This window comes from Protomyctophum bolini, assembly GCF_963924005.1.
Source record: "Protomyctophum bolini genome assembly, chromosome: 23".
In the NCBI taxonomy this organism is placed as follows: domain Eukaryota; kingdom Metazoa; phylum Chordata; class Actinopteri; order Myctophiformes; family Myctophidae; genus Protomyctophum; species Protomyctophum bolini.
Window position 1 is genome coordinate 26439817 of NC_137884.1, and position 11417 is coordinate 26451233.

General features: G+C 44.2%; 1 protein-coding gene across 1 annotated transcript in view; it reads right to left on the minus strand.

Annotated features, from left to right (window-relative positions):
- Positions 1-9227: 9227 nt before the first annotated feature.
- Positions 9228-11417, minus strand: part of net1 (neuroepithelial cell transforming 1) — a 103797-nt gene continuing 101607 nt past the window's right edge. Inside the window, exon 9 of the transcript XR_013963554.1 lies at positions 9228-9252. The gene's annotated coding sequence lies outside the window, so the exon portion shown is untranslated. The remainder of the gene's footprint in view (positions 9253-11417) is intronic.

Here is an 11417-nt window from a genome sequence, read left to right on the forward strand (position 1 = left end):
ACAGGGGGGAGTTTCCCTGGTTGGACGTAGCACGTGGAAGGAACACGTTATTCCAACCAGTTCCTTTCCCCTCCATCAGGCGCCCCGGCTGGCCAGGGGGAGGCAGTTTCTTTTCAGGGGGAGGCAGTTTATTTAGATTTTCATTAGTTTTTTTTACATTTAATCATAATTTATTTATTATTGGATTTGTAGTAGGCATAATAAAGTTGAAATTAAATTCTTTCATTTTGATATTGCAAAACAATGTTGCCTAAAAATAAGTTTTAAATGTAATGAAGGGAAATGGAAGAATAGAAGAATGTGTGATAAGATAAGACATCTTTGTTTGTTTTCACCACCAAGCTGGCTTATACTGGTACACAGTATACTTGATATGCTTTGAGAAATTAGCTAAAAATAAAAAGACCAGAAAAATCACAAATACTTAAAGTTTGCTTTATTAAAGCAAACATTATTTTGCGGCTCCAGATAGAATTGTAATAATACGTTTTCTTTGGGCCAAAAATGGCTCTTCTGATAATAAAGGTTGCCTAACGCCTAGTCATACTATTTCAGTAAAAAACTGGAAAATGGGTGAGGGATTTATTAGGGGAAGAGAGGGCTATTGATTCCTGGAAACCATCCATGACACACACACACACACACACCCCGCCATCAATCCAATTCCGCCAATGTGACCCCCAAGAGTAGGTGTGTGTGAGAGGGCCAGAGGTACACCAATATTTTGTATGAGTGACGAATAACGAATATTAAACCCTCTTGACTGTAGTCTGTGTCAGACTGTGTACACTGATGTGTACCCTGATGTGTACTCTGCCTGTAGCTGTGTGTGTTCCAGTATTCTGCCTGTCTGAAGAGCTGATCTTGGTTTTCCCTTGAATTCCTGCCTGCTTTTGTGTGTTTGTGTCCGTGACGTGTCCTGCCTTTTAAACTTCAAACTCGACGCGTTCCATCGCAGACCACTAGATAGATCGGGTCGAGTCGGTTGGATCATCGTTCGACTTGCATCGTATAAGAGCGTCTGCTAAATGCCTAAATTGTAAATGGGAACTTCGGAAGGGCTTTCTCTGTTGCTGCACTAGCGTTGTACCGAGGGGTGTGCGATAGCGTGTTCCTCCACGTGCGTTATGTAATGCCGATAACAGTTACAGGGCAAGACAGAGTACTGTACTCGCTGTACTGTACTGTACAGTACTGTACAGCAGGGTAAAAACATCACACAACCAAAAACATGATGTAATGCCGATAACCCTGTTACGTGTTGGCTCGGTGCCATAATATGTATTCCATCTGAAGAAAGCCAGGATTATACAGAGACACAGGAGATGGAGTCACTTGGAGGGGGGAGGGAGGGAAGAGGGTGTGTGTGTGTGTGTGTGTGTGTGTGTGTGTGTGTGTGTGTGTGTGTGTGTGTGTGTGTGTGTGTGTGTGTGTGTGTGTGTGTGTGTGTGTGTGTGTGTGTGTGTGTGTGTGTGTGTCATGGATGGTTTCCAGGAATCAATAGCCCTCTCTTCCCCTAATAAATCCCTCACCCATTTTCCAGTTTTTTACTGAAATAGTATGACTAGGGAAAGCCTTCCGATATTATCGGAAAGGCTTTCCCTATTTCTACAGTGGAAGAACATTTTTCAGAAAAGCACCCAATTTATAGATTACTTTTACCATACCATAGAAGGGTGCGGGTACAAAAATAAATTGGCAGGTATTTTTGCCTGTAATTCATAATGCTAGTATTCTTACATTCCAACAAAACATGATACTCCTCTCCAATTCTGGCTTCATTACGGCCAAGCTACACCAGGCAATTTTGCCCGCGTGCGTATGCGTTTACTGTGCACGTACATTGCGTTTGGATAGGACCAATGTCAATGATACCAGCTATACACCAGACGCACGGATACCGCAGGCCATCCTACGCGTGCTCTAAAAATAGGATCGGTTCTAATTCCTTTACGTGCGTATAATGCCCCCCATGCGCGCGTATCCATATATCCTCCCGGAAGGTCCCGCACAAACCTGCCGCGCGTCTGACAGATCGATGTATAGCCAGGGCATTTGGCTTGCGCACGCACGGTCCGCACGTTTAGAGTAAACGCACGAGAAAAGCCTGGTGTAGCTTGGCCGTTACATGGGTTACAAATCCTCTCTGACTTCTTTCCAGTCCTTTATATCTATACCGATGGCATTTGGAATTCTTGTGTTGTTTAGCCTAAAGTTGCAAATAGCCTGTCTATACAGTTTTCACATTTTTTTTAAATCAGTATTTTTCTAATTTGAACTCTTGTTTGTATTCAACATAGATGTCACATGATGTCATGAGTTCATCTCTGACACCCTCTTCATCACTCGAAAGGGCAAGTCCATCCATACTCTCTCTCCGACCACCGAACTTTTCGTCGGAAAGATCAGACTTTAATTCTTTCTCCGAAGCAGAGTTCGGAGAGTCACGACATCTGGGAGGAGCGCAGCTTTCAGAACAAAAATCCGGAGGAATGCGTATCAGAAGTTGCGAGTGACGTCATGTTGTAGTTGTACGGTTTGTACCGAAGCTTTCCGACGAAAAGTTCGATGGTCGGAGACAGTATGGACTGCCCTTTAGTTAGCCTCTTATACTGTATATACTTTGTTATACTTTGTTGCACAATTAACCCATTCTGACCTGAGATCAGATTCATACGAGGTTTCCACTGGACACACACTGGTCTGATTAACCCATTCTGACCTGAGATCAGATTCTAAAAATGTCAGTCGTTCTTCAATTCCTTCAAAAATAGCAGACCTACAAGCTCGTAGCGCGCCACTCGGTGGCGCGCTATGAGCTTGTAGATCTGCTATTTTTCAATAGCTAAAGCATAACATGATGCTAACACCAAAATGGGTTCCCGTTCAGAATGGGTTAATAGCAAAAATAGCTCATATACCACTGTCTGTTGAGGTTGTATAGATCTGCTATTTAGTTTTTTTTAAATGTCCGCCTATTATAATAAATGCCCCCAAATAACGGATGGTTTGACACTAATAGTGCCTCAGTGTCAAGTAACCAATCACTACATTGAGCATGGTTTTCCATAGGAAAAGCTTAGTCATGCTGTTTCAGTAAAAAAACTGGAAAATGGGTGAGGGATTTATTAGGGGAAGAGAGGGCTATTGATTCCTGGAAACCATCCATGACACACACACACACACACACACACACACACACACACACACACACACACACACACACACCGCCATCAATCCAATTCTGCCAATGTGACCCCCATAAGAGTAGGTGTCTGTGAAAGGGGGCCAGAGGTGACAGGTCACCCCAGGGTGTCTGTGTGAGTCACTCAGCTGCTCCAGCCATCAGTAGCGAGACAGACATCTGCTTTAAGTCTTTCATATACCTAAACATTACACACTGACATCACAAAAATGTGCACAAAAAGTGCGTGCATGCATGCCCATACGCACAGATGCACGTGCACGCACACCATGCAGCACACATGCGTAGCTTACGTTACGTCAGGGCTTCTCAAACAGACACTATTAGTGTCAAACAGGTCCAGGAAGGAGGCAGTAAAACGCCACACTTTGCTGTTCCTTTTGAGCAACGCCTTTATGGCGTCTCATGCAGTACGTGACGTCCCGCACGGGACTAAACCTTAAACCTTTGTACCGCCGCCTTACATAAACGCCCTGTATATATAGAGGGTATGCGCATGGCCGCATGCATAAAGTGAATGGCAAATCGAGTGTCAAATGAGAGATGAGATGAGATATACTGTATTGTACTGAAATTTGTCTTGGGCAAAAGTGCATTAGTACATACATACATCAACGCTTTTTAAAACAGACAGACAATACACAAAAGACAATACACAGTAGCAGCAAAGTACAAGTCACAAGAGTATCACAAGAGAAGTGCAAATTGCAATAAGAGAAGGTATATAATATATTTTTAAAAAAAAGTGCTAGAGAAGCAACATGCAAAGTGAGTTTAACGTTGTTTTAATGCAATCAGACAGGACTTTTCTGTTTGGATGAATGGGCTGTCTGTCAAAGCCAGAAAGTCGTTTTTTGGCACTAATTAGGCGTTCCCGCATAACTTCCTGGTTTGATGATGATGTCACGCGCATACCCTCCGTGTCTATTCCATCCATAGAAACATTTTGTTCTTTTGGATTCAGATTCAGATACATTTTATTTGTGTATAAACCAGTGTTGTTTTTGGCAGCAAATTTCTATTTTAGTTTAGTCATATAGTCTTTGGACTGAAACTTCATTTAGTTTTAGTCACATTTTAGATGATTTAGTCGACTAAAATGTATTTTGGCGGGTCTTGATGCCGTCATAATGAGTGTTTTTACACTTTCTGAAAATAGCCGATCTACAAGCTCACAACGCGTCGCGTCGCGACGCGTTGTGTGCTTGTAGATCGGCTATTTTCAGCATGCAACCAAGTGTAAAATGACTTATACTGGATCTCTTGTCCACTAGTCCCTTCCTAACATTTTAGTCTAGTTTCTACCTGTTGACGAAATTGTCAATACATTTAGTCTTAGTTTTAGTCACCATAGCTTAGTTTTCCATTTAGTTTCCATTTAGTTTTTGTCAGTGAAAAAAAGATTTTGTCTTAGTTTTAGTCTTAGTTTTGTATTCAGATTCAGATTCAGATACCTTTATTTGTGTATATAAACACACATAGGAAGTAGGAACTGAGGTTTTTTGTTTACTGTGTAGTTTAGTCCCCTTGGAGCTGTTCAGGATATTGGGTAATGTCTGGGATTCCTGACATTGGGAATGCCTCGGGGGGGGGGCGGGCCATGTGACCACAGGGAAATGGCCTGTCTGGTAATGCACTTGTCGCAGCGGCGGTGAGAGATCTTGGAATCACTATGCGGTAAAAAAAAAAACTAAACTAAAACTAAAAAACAAAGGTGAACCAAAAGCACAGTTTGTTTTCCATTAGCGGCAAATGTTCTTATTGTGTCCCGTTAGGGTCTGGGTTCTCTAAAGAAGCAGACTAGTGTAATGAGAGACAGTGTGTGTACAGTATGTTTGTACGTACGTGTGTGTGACATGGAGTGTGAGACGGAGAGAGAGAGGGAGAATGAAAGAAAGAGAACTCGTACCCAGCTGGCTTCACTAAATGGTACGGAGGGTATATATCCCATTTTGGCCTGACGTCGAAATTTAAAAAAAAATACAGAAAATCTGAAAAACCTCATGTTTCTATATCCGTGGTTCTCAATATTTCATGTCAAGGACCCCTAGAATTATATGTAATTGGCCCGCCGACCCCCATCTGAAAATATGTTGTTCCAGGGACCCCCATCCAGAAGCAAAGATTTGAGTTAAAAAAAGTTCGCTCTGAAAGAATATTCAAAGATTTGCGCCACATTTTCGAAAATAGCAGACCTACAAGCTCATAGCGCGCCACTCGGTGGCGCGCTATGAGCTTGTAGATCTGCTATTTTTCAAAAGCTAAAAAGCATAACGTAATGCTTAAAACACCTAAAGGGGTTCCCGCCCAAAATGGAATATATATATAACCGCTTTTCTTCCTGAAGGAAAAGCCCACTATGGATATTTTTATGACGCAATTAAGATTCTTTGCGATACTTCATGCAGATCCATGTGAAGTGATGGAAAAGTCCGATTCTCAATTTGCGTGTGTTTGATAGTATGTAAATGAACACGAACACGTGTGTGTGCAGCCCCGTTGGAGTACATGTGCAGAATTCAGTTTTTATGCACCATATTTCTGGAAAAAACTATATTATAACTCACAGTTCGTTAAATTTAAAGCTCAATACTAAATAATTACTGGCATGGCATGCAGTAACTTTATTCTCATATTGTATGTATATGTTTTATTTTAGCTTTTTAGCTGTTTAATAATAATAACATTTCATTGTATTCAAATATCATTTTCTAATGTCACAGCTATTTTTGGAAACGGCGTGCACAGTGTGTGTGCACATTATAGTAAATGTTAATTTAGTTGTTGTGGACTCAAATGCTTACATTTTGACACTCTCATAGATAAATTAACTGTGTGCGTGTGTGCGTGCGTGCATGTGTGCGTGTGTGTGTGCGTGTGTGTGTGTGTGTGTGTATGCGTGTGTGTGTGGCTAGAGTGCAGGCGTGCTGTCCTCGGGCTTTGTAACCGGCAACAGAAAGGTCAAGGGTCAAAACCTTTAAAAAGCCAAGTCAATTTGGCAGTGGTATCAATTGCTTGGTCTGAAAGTTGCAACTGTGGCACTTCTCTCAAATAGAACAGCGCTGTCACCTTTCAGAGATAAGACTAGACTACCGTAACGTCTATGTCAGGGGGTTCTCAACCTTTTTGGCCGGCGGAGACCCCCCAAAATGCTTTGGCAGTGTCTCGGGACCCCCGCCCTGAGGGGTCGCGACCCATGGCCACTCTTACAGACTTTCTCCAACTACAGTCTGTCTGACGGTCACCGAGCCAATTGGTGACGTCACCATGACTGCTGCGTGTGTGTGTGTGTGCGTGCGTGCGTGCATGTGTGCGTGTGTGCGTGCGTGCGTGTGTGCGTGTGTGCGTGCGTGTGTGCGTGCGTGTGTGTGTGCGTGCGTGTGTGCGTGCGTAGGTACTGGGCTTTATTTAGACATACTATTGGTCCGACTGTCATTAGACCGACAACCTAACCCTTCAAACCCTATAAACGCATTAAGCACGGGAGCAACGCATGTTCCACTGCATGTTCGACCGTTGTTTTCCGCATGTCTGTTCCGTCGGTGTGTCTAATCTGCGTGTGCATCCCGTGTGCGTGTGCGTGTGTGCGTGTGTGTGTGTGCGTGTGTCCGTGTGTCACCATATACATCAGACGAAAGATTAGACAATAGTCAATGCAATAACTGTAACTGTTTAGGTACATGTGGGTCAACAGCGCCAATACAAAACAAGTGATAAGATGACCTAACCATGAATGCTGCGTGTGTGCGTGCGTGTGTCATGCACCATATAGTGTCACCATATACATCAGACGAAAGATTCACTTTATTGACAATAGTCGATGCAATAACTGTTTAGGTACATGTGGGTCAACAGCGCCAATACAAAGAAAAGTGATAAGATGACCTAAAAAAACACTCGATAAACAAACAGAGCAAGAATATATCAGTCAAAGATACAGTAGTGCATAGTGCAAAGTACAGAGAGTCTCTTTTCACTGTTATTTAACCCATTTTGACCTCGATTTTTCAAAAATAGCAGACCTACAAGCTCGTAGCGCGCCACTCGGTGGCGCGCTACGAGCTTGTAGGTCTGCTATTTTTCAATAGCTAAAGCATGACGTAAACACCAACCAAAATGGGTTTTAACAGCCTGTGGGATAAAAAACCACTCTCCTCAGCCTGCTATAGAGTGAGCTAAGAGGATCTTGTGTACAGTAGGTAGGCCTCTCCCTTCACCCTTTTGGACTTAATAGAGAGGAGAAAAGTCTTTGTATATATGTACAGTATAGTGTACAGTATGCATCTGCATGGTTCGTGTGGCCCGGCCCCAGACCTCTCTCTCGCCCTCGTCTAACCTGGTTGTATAATTTCCAACTGTCCATATTTCAGAAACGCTCGACGGACGCGCCCCATACATAAATCTTAAATAGCAAGCAGCTGTTCCACCTGGTGGGTTTTCCCACCAGGGCCAGGTCGTCTCAGGGTGACTCGTCTGGTGGCGGGCCGGGGTGGGCCGGGGCGGGCGGGCCCAACGCCACCTGCACCTTTATGGAGCTATCCGCTGAGAGAGAGAGAGAGAGAGAGTCTGCGTTCGTTGGAAAGTGGAGACCGAGTTTTAAACACAGACGGGAGTGTTCTCGAAAAAGCCTTTGATCTGTCGTCCAGGCACTTAATGCCTTGCACGTGCGCTCACACACACACACACACACACACACAGTCACACACACACACACACACTTGTGTCCTTTCCCGTTTCAGTTCTATCCCATTTTGGGCGTGAACCCCTTTTTTGGTGTTAGCATCATGTTACGCTTTAGCCATTGAAAAATAGCAGATCTACAAGCTCATATCGGTGGCGCGCTACGAGCTTGTAGGTCTGCTATCTTTAGAAAAATCGACGAAAAACGACTGACATAATAGAAACATAGCTGTTTCAGGAAAACTGTCAGGATGTATAGAAGAACATTTTTATAGAATCTGATCTCAGGCCTAAATGGGCTATAATACTGCTACTTCCAGGCAGCAGCAACACCCCCACCCTCTCCCAGACTTGCCTCTGTCTGACATATGTATGTATCTCGGCCAGACATTGAATTTCAACCTGTTACATCAAGCGCACGCTTTTCAGGGCGAGCAGACATGATTATACAGACCCAAAGAACCTATTAGAACCTCATGCTTGGCGAGATTTTATTCGCCAGCTGAGCTACGTACGGTACGGTACCAGACAAAGACCCTTGTTTCCATGACAGAATCAGGAAGGTGCCGGGCCGGGCCTGGGCTCACCTACATTTCCATGAAGGGCTTATTAGTGTGGGAGAGAAGACACCTGGGAATACCAAAATATGAGGGACATGATCGTTGCGCCATGCAGGGCGTGCATGTGCACAGCGGTGGTAACCACTTAACCCATTTAGTCCTGAAAAAAATGTCTTCTAAATCCTGACAGTTTTCTGAAATACCTATGTTTCTAGGCCCCTATATATCACTCAATATTTCATGTCAACGACCCCAAAAATGATCTGTAATTGGCCTCCGACCCCCATCTGAAAATATGTTGTTCCATGGACCTCCCCGAGAAGCAAAGATTTGAGTTAAAAACGATAAAAATATATTCCAAATTTGAGGCACATTTCGCACTATACGAGCTTTCAATAGCTAAATTACAACATAATGTTTAAAACACCAAAAGGGGTTCCCGCTCAAAATGGGTTAACCACGATACAGTCTAAATATTTACAAGGAACGAAAAAAAAGATTGAGGACATTTATAATTCCACCGGCATTTTTGTTTTAACAGCTTTTCCATGTACAGTATCTGCAACTCCCAACATCTGTCTCCGTTGCTAGTGTAGACAGTGCATATCGGTGCATTTCTGCTACCCTGCCAGCCTTTTATAACACATTTTGGTGTTTTAAACATTATTATGTTATAATTTAGCTATTGAAAAATAGCAGATCTACAAGTAAAGCGTTCATTCATAGTCTAATATTGTCGGTGGTGAGGTGACCACCGAACTACAACATGACGTCACTGAGCCGCGGTGAAGAGCAAACCACTTCTCTCTGTTTTTACTCACCACCGGCGCTCAACGTTATTTCAACTCAGCGGTGGTCACCTCACCACCGGAGCGGTGGTCACCTCACCTCACCACCGGAGCGGTGGTCACCTCACCTCACCACCGGAGCGGTGGTCACCTCACCTCACCACCGGAGCGGTGGTCACCTCACCTCACCACCGATAAATCAGACTATGAAGAACGCTTAAGTCATCGCCTGCTTTAGGATTAGTTAGTAAACGCTGTTATAGGGGAGAAGTCATGGATTTGAAGATGAGAGCGACCCTGCTTCAGGTTGAGATGAGAGCGACCCTGCTTCAGGTTGAGATGAGAGCGACCCTGCTTCAGGTTGAGATGAGAGCGACCCTGCTTCAGGTTGAGATGAGAGCGACCCTGCTTCAGGTTGAGATGAGAGCGACCCTGCTTCAGGTTGAGATGAGAGCGACCCTGCTTCAGGTTGAGATGAGAGCGACCCTGCTTCAGGTTGAGATGAGAGCGACCCTGCTTCAGGTTGAGATGAGAGCGACCCTGCTTCAGGTTGAGATGAGAGCGACCCTGCTTCAGGTTGAGATGAGAGCGACCCTGCTTCAGGTTGAGATGAGAGGGACCCTGCTTCAGGTTGAGATGAGAGCGAACCTGCTTCAGGTTGAGATGAGAGCGACCCTGCTTCAGGTTGAGATGAGAGCGACCCTGCTTCAGGTTGAGATGAGAGCGAACCTGCTTCAGGTTGAGATGAGAGTGACCTGCTTCAGGTTGAGATTAGAGCGACCCTGCTTCAGGTTGAGATGAGAGTGAACCTGCTTCAGGTTGAGATGAGAGTGACCTGCTTCAGGTTGAGATGAGAGCGACCCTGCTTCAGGTTGAGATGAGAGTGACCTGCTTCAGGTTGAGATGAGAGCGACCCTGCTTCAGGTTGAGATGAGAGCGACCCTGCTTCAGGTTGAGATGAGAGCGACCCTGCTTCAGGTTGAGATGAGAGCGACCCTGCTTCAGGTTGAGATGAGAGCGACCCTGCTTCAGGTTGAGATGAGAGCGACCCTGCTTCAGGTTGAGATGAGAGCGACCCTGCTTCAGGTTGCTGCGGTAAAGATCAGAGTCTTCACTGGATGCTCTCGTCCTAAACTCAGCGCTGACTGGAAGCAACCCAGTGTCCAGATGTGTGTGACGCAGCGACCGCACGGCGCATTTTAACCCATTTTGGGGCGAGAACCCCTTTTGGTGTTTTAACTAAGCATTATGTTATACTTTAGCTATTGAAAAATAGCAGATCTACAAGCTACTGAGTGGCGCGCTACGACCTTGTAGGTCTGCTATTTTTTTAAACTGTCAGGATTTAAGACATTTTTAGAATCTGATCTCAGGTCAAAATGCGTTAAAGAACCACCGTTCTTCTGTGCGTTAGAATCTGATCTCAGGTCAGAATGGGTTAAAGGAGGGTGTTTACAGTGTGTTTCCGTGAAGCTGCATTATGTGGACAGCTGTTCGTTGATACCACTTTTTTTTTTTTGCCAAAATGTTTATGTCAACAACGAGAAGTGAGGCATCCTTTAATTTCCCAGCGCTGGCGGGCTGACGGCTCCATGAATCCACATGTTCTGCAGAGCTTACTGTACTTACTGTATGTAGGACGTCATTTACACGCCAGATATGTAAAGCGCACGTACTGTTAGTCGTTCATGTCGGTTTACATTAGCGTTGCTTGTCGTCGGAGGCCAAATTGACAGATGTTTTTGGAGCATTTACAGTATTAGGGGGCTGGAGTTGCATAAAAAAGATTGGAATGCATGAGAATAAGGTCCTAGCTTTCAGTATGTACACTATATATATATAAATTATATATACACACTGATAATTGTTACATTCAAAAAAAGAAATGGAAAAGAGACAGAGAGACGTATTCACTTTTACAAGCAGGGCGAGAATTCGTTCCCATTTATTATAAGAGCAGCTGAATTTATATTTGAAAGCATAAATAAAAGGTACTGAAATGTACGTTATCTTTCATTAGTTTGACACTGTTTTCATTACAAGGGGCTGCTGGTAGAAATTAAGGCAATGAAAGCTGTGGTGGTCCGGCGGGCTTTTATGTGAGAGGACACACCCGGTGCTGGGGGGGGGGTAGCTATCGACACGGAGGAGGGTCCGGGCCAATATACAGTACTATATATATGT